The sequence below is a fragment of the Pteropus alecto genome, unplaced genomic scaffold, assembly GCF_000325575.1.
Source record: "Pteropus alecto unplaced genomic scaffold, ASM32557v1 scaffold61, whole genome shotgun sequence".
Lineage (NCBI taxonomy): Eukaryota > Metazoa > Chordata > Mammalia > Chiroptera > Pteropodidae > Pteropus > Pteropus alecto.
Window position 1 is genome coordinate 11,595,548 of NW_006434835.1, and position 5,996 is coordinate 11,601,543.

Here is a 5,996-nt window from a genome sequence, read left to right on the forward strand (position 1 = left end):
GTGCCGTTTTCCTGTGCCTGAGCTATTCCAGCTTCATTGCCCTGGTCTCTCCAAGGGTCATTTGCCAAACTGGGACTGGCGCCATGGATTGGGGAAAAAAACAGAATGCCTGGAGCCTCTAGGACTGAGGAGAAGAAAGGGAAGCGCCCTCCCGCCCTGCTTCCTCTCCTCCACCCCTGCCCCCACCCACCCCCAGACCCGGCGGGACCCTTGTTCTGGCTGCAGGGACAGGTGTGATCATGCCCTGGGCCCAGTTTCCCCAGAACTTCTCGAGGGTGTCTTTCTCTGGAGCCAGCAGGAGTGGTCCAGGTGTGCTGAACCCTGCTACGCCTGTGGGTCCCCAGGCAAAGCTGGAGGCGGACATCCATGATAGCAGGTGTCTTTCATGAGCCTGAAATGGAAACTGCCCCCACCCCAAGTGCCACTCCCTGGAGACTGGGACAGAGAACGCAGATAACTAAGTGACATCCACTCTGACTAGGACTGCAGACTTGTGAGCACTTCACAGACCCCGGAGTGCCTGTTCCACTCTCTCCTCGTCTGACTTCCAAGAAGTCCAGGCTCAGAGGGGTTAAGCCATCTGCCAAAGGCACAGAGCTGATGGAGCCAGGACCGGGACCGAGTCTGGACTTCTGATTTCACAGCCAGGGCTCAGTCCTCCCCAGAGCCGGTTCCCTGAGGAGCAGCGCCTGCCCCCGGGCGAGGTCCAGGAAGCACAGCTCGGGCCTGGCTCTGCCGCCAGCTTCTTACGTGGTCCCCATCGGGCCCTTCCTTTCCAGGCTTGGTGACTTTCTTCCAGCTCAAAACACCGATATTTCCAGGTTGGGGCCACTGTCCTCTGCTAAGATGCTCCCCTTGACCCAAGTCTAGCCAGGTTCTCCTGAATTATCGTCTCAACTGGGCCTTGGTTTTTGGGCTTCCATGTTTATCTCTGCGTTGTCTAATTTTAGCAGGAATCTCGCTATATCATTTTAGCCAGAATCCCCAACCCTTGGTATCTGGTGGATTTCTCATCGCCCAGGTGACAAGTGACCACCCCGGCCTGCTTCAGCAAGAATCTTATTAGTTTGTTTTATCCAGATCCCCATAACCTCTGATGTGTCCTCTTAGTCATTTTCTATCCACTGACTCCTCCCCGTTTCTTGGCTGTACATCTCTACTTTCTCTTGGATTTGGAGTCGAGCTCACTCTCTACCCCACTGCAGTGGTCTCTATACTTATTTTGATAGTCCCCCTGAATAAAGTCTGTCTTATTGTTCTTTAACAAATGTCATGAATTTTTTTTTTTTTTTTTTTGAATACCTCGGTTCCCACCCAAAGCCCCTCTTGCTGCTCCCCCCATCTATGGTTGAGGCCACGGGGCTGCAAAGGCTGATTCAGGTCTTGGTGTAGCCCTATGACCTTGAAATTATCTCCCCATACCGTATCTCCTCCACCCCGTGCCTGTGATTTCTAAGTTTGTTATGAGGAGAGATGTTGCAAAAAACCCCCCCCAAAAACCCCAAACACACACACACACAAAACAACCAAAAAACTAAAACAAAACAAACAAACAAAAAAAAACAAAGATCTTGTCCTCCCACCAGCCCGTATCCTTATTCTGGTTCCAACATTTAGTAGCTGTGACATCTAGGTCAGGCTACTAATGCTCTTTGAGCCTCAGTAGCCCCATCTGTAAATGGTCAGAATTATTAGGAGGATTAAATGCAATAATGAAGAAAAGTACCTGGAACATAGAAGGTCTTCAGTAGATGCCCTGCTCCCTCCCCCCACCCCCTGTGCCTCTGCCATGCCTCAAGGGGCAGCCGGCTTGTCCTCTGGCACATCCTTGACTGCACGATGCCCAGGGCCAGAGCCCACTGGTGGTCACTAAATCATAGGGGATGTGGTGGGCAGAATAACATCCCCCCAAAACATCAGGTCCCAAACCCTGGAAGCTGTAAGTGTTACTGTAGTAGGTTGGATTGTACCTCTGTTGCAGAAAAATCAGACCGGCGAGAAACCAAGCACCACTTGGAGAGTTGGAGAACTCAGGTTTATTATGCTGGTCGTCCCAGAGTTGCTAGGGCTCTGAAGATCTGGGCCCCAAGCTCAGGGGTAGCCTTACTTTTATAGGGCTTATCCGTGCAGTTACAGTTGGCATGGGCTCATTGGTTAATTTGTCCTCAGGTAGTTATAGAGCGTGGGAGTTGCTATGGGCTACCGGCAGCTACAGAGCATGAGATTTTCAGACAGGAACTTAGGCAACACATCTGTTATCTAGACAGAACAAGCAAAGGGGAAGGTGAGTCTTCAGTTGATCTCGAGATCGCCCTGCCCTTCGGCCTATGCTGCAAGCATGTCTACAGAAGCAGAACAAAGAGCTGATTAAAAGGTTAGCCATTTGAGTGGAAAATTCCTCTTCATCCCCAAAAAGATGCCTAAGTCCTAGCTTCTGTGACAGTGATCTTATCTGGAAATAGGGTCTCTGCAGACGTCGGTTTGTTAGGATATTCAATATGAGACCATTATGCATTCGGGGCGGGCCCTGTCCCGTGGCTGGTGTCCTTATATGAGAAAGGAGAAGAGCTGACACATATGCAGAGAAGGCCATGTGAAAAGGAAGGCAGAGATTAGAGTGACACAGCCACAAACCGAGGAATGCTGGGAGTCACCAAAACGTACAAGAGGAAAGGAAGAGATTCTCTTTCAGTGCCTTCGGAGTGAACAGGCCTGCCAATACCTTGATTTCGGCCCAGTGAAACGGATGTGGGACTTCTGGCCTTCAGAACTGTGAGAGAATAAATTTCTGTTGTTTTAAACCACTGGGCATACGACAATTTGTTACATCAATCATAAGAAACTACTACAGGGTAGCAAGCAGAGGCCCCGGCAGGTCCCTATCCTAGGGGCTCACCATATTTAGAGCTGTCTCACCAGGAGCAGCATCCTGGCCAGCTTCTGCCCTATTCCCTCACTTCCCAAGCCCTACATAGAAAGACGGTCCCGCCTGTAAGCCTCTCTCCCAGTGTTGGCTTCATAGTGTTAGGTGTGTGGGTGAACATGCAAACACCTCCCTCCAACCCCAGTTCCTGAAGCTTAATATGAAACTGAGTGATCAGGCCCCTCCCTCCTGATGCCAGCCAGGTGCATGGTGGGAGGGGCAGTTTGGGAGGCTGGACACTTGAGGAGGAGAAACCTTGCCTCAACGTGCCCTGGGCCCGAGGTCAAGAGGAAGAGAGGCCCAGCACAACTGGGGTCCTGTCTGGCCCTCCCCAAGCTCATCCTTCCCACAGAAAACTCCCCTCCTGAACCCTGGGACGCCCCACCCCCACCCTCAGCGCCTGGGGTCTCTCCAGGAGGTGTGCTTTGCAACTTATTCTTCCCAGGGAGAGCACAACCCCCTCTTACTCCTTCAACTAAATCCTGAAACCCATATCATTCAGCAGGTTTTGAGTCACCATTTTGTGGACGGAAATCCCAAGATCCAGAGCTTCATAAAACAGGACTAGTTCAGGTTAGACCAGCAGTTCCAAAGGCGCCAAATCCACAACACCCTGCAGTTAACTCGGTAAGGAGCTAATGGGTTTCCCCTTCCTGTTCCGCTATTGGCTAAGTTGTTTTCTTCTGGTCTGCAAGGAACAAAAACAAGTCATTTTCACATTACAAAAACAAACAAACAAAAAAAAACAATTAGCAAAGCCCAGATTCCTGAGAGCCTCCGGTCAAAGCCTGTGACTTCTTGCTTCTCAGGGGACACAGCACTTTGTTCCAAGGAGAGCTGAGGGCTTTACTGTACTGCACGTCAAGAGTTTGCAAACAGAGGAAAAGTGAGCATTGAGACCCATGTCAGAAATCAAAGCATATTATTCACTCGACGTGGTTTCGAATGCCCCGAAGAATGCAAAGCCAGGTCCTTCCTGTGCGTTTTGCCCTCCCAAATCCAGAAGAATGTCATGTTCACAGCAGGGAAAACAATTGCACTGATTAATTGTGCTTCTGTTTATGCCTCCATTCCCCAGACTTCTGAGTGCATTCCAGTGAGGCCATCTGCCAGACGGAAGTGCTGTCACACACAACTTCTTGGTATAAGCTGCAAGGCTTGGGAGTCTCAAGCAAGCCTGTTAGAATTCCATTTGCTAAATGGCCTTAATCAAAGAAGCAGCTCTTAGTTATTCCAGCAATGAGCTTCGGAAATAGTTGAATCCACAAAAATCACAATTTATGAGTTCAGCAATTTTTCTTTTTCTGCTAAAAATATTAGCCCACGAAAATCTTATGATGTAGGAGGAGATACAGTCAACTGCTAATGATCTGCAAGTGGTTTATTCATCGCTACCTTCTTCCTAATGTAGGGAGGAGGCAAGAGAACTAAAATGTTAAATCGAGCTATATTCAGAGACTGGAATAATGCTGATCAGCCCTGCAGCCAGACCACAAGGAAGCCTGCAGAGCAAAGGCAGATTTCTGCTGGGATTGCTAACAAACCATTTCCCCATACCCTGAAGGGAAAGCATTCTTTAAGTCGAGCCCTATACAAAATAAAATCATTCATCCCCTGTGGCTAAAATCACGGGGAACCTGCGGATCAAAGGCTGGGGATTGCCTGCAGGTGTTTCACGCTACATATTCTTACCTTTCCACCCTACATGCTCTTATCCTTTCTCACTGTAGGGCCATATCAAAGGAAAATGGGTAAACAAAGTCTTTAAACTGTAACTCACAGAAATGAAGAACCAGTTTATAAATTGAATATATATGTTTATAAGTTGAATTCCTGGAACGCTTGGAGTCCCTCTCAGTGTCTTTTCTCTGTCCCTCTCACTGTCATTGTCTCTGTCTCTCTCTGTCCCTCTGAGTCTCTCTCAGCCTCTTTCACTCTCTGCCTCTGAAAGGGGACTACGCTCTGTCTATGGAGCATTACCTCTTCTCGAATACACTTTCCTTTTGAGTCTAACTCTGGCAAGTGTTTGAATTTTTTCTTGTGCTCAGCCAAGAACTAACTCTCTCTCTCTCTCTCCCTCCCTCTCTCTGTCTCTGTCTCTCTGTCTCTCTGTTTGTCTCTCTGTTTCTGTCTGTCTCTGTCTCTCTCTCTCCCTCTCTCTGTCTATGTCTGTCTCTCTGTCTCTGTCTCTGTTTCTGTCTGTCTGTCTGTCTCTGTCTCTCTGTTTCTCTTCCTCTCCCTCTGTCTCTCTCTCCCCCACCTCTGCAGGGCTCGAGCTCCCCACCACTCAGGGAAATTTGCCCTGTCCTACGTCATTCCTACTACTGCAAAGGGCCCTAGGCTTAGCGAGCTGGGCTTAGCTGGCTTTGGAGAGGGAAGGGAGTGTTTGAGACGTCGTTCCCAGGCCCCAATAGGCCAGGGCATCAGCAAGAAGATATAAATGCTGTGTGGCTGGGAAAATATGTGGTTATAAACAGAGAACACGGACGGCCTGGGCTGACGTCCTTGACCAGCCCCCCTCAGCTGGCACCTGACCTTTGTGCAACAACACTCAAGGCAGGCAGTTCTGAGCAAGGCTGGCCTCCTGGTCACCTCACAAAACAGTCTGTTTCTTTATCTGACTGATTCTGCATCGAGACGCTCAAGGAACCAGGCAGGACCCTTCAGGCCAATCCTGGCCCTGGATAGGTGCAGCCGACTCCCCCGAGCTGGACTAGGAAAAAGCTCATGCACTGGGTTTGAGTCTCAGCTTTGGGGTTTACTAATGCTGGCACTGTAGGGAAGTCATGGGGCCTCTTGGAACCTCGATCCCCTCATCTCTGTGATGGGATGCTACCATTGATCCCGTTTGGCTTTTTGCCAGGATTAAATGAGAACGTGGAGGGGGTGGTGGTTGTTATTACTGGCATAAAAAGAGCCATTTCCCTGCTCATTAATGTGGAAAATGTAAGTGTCTGGATGCCTAAGGACAAAGGCCCCACTGGCTCTTTCGCACCCCCTCATCAGCCCCATGTTATTGGAAGCGTGTTTTGGTTTCTCAGGGACTTCCGGAACAGTGGGTTCTGGGGGTTGG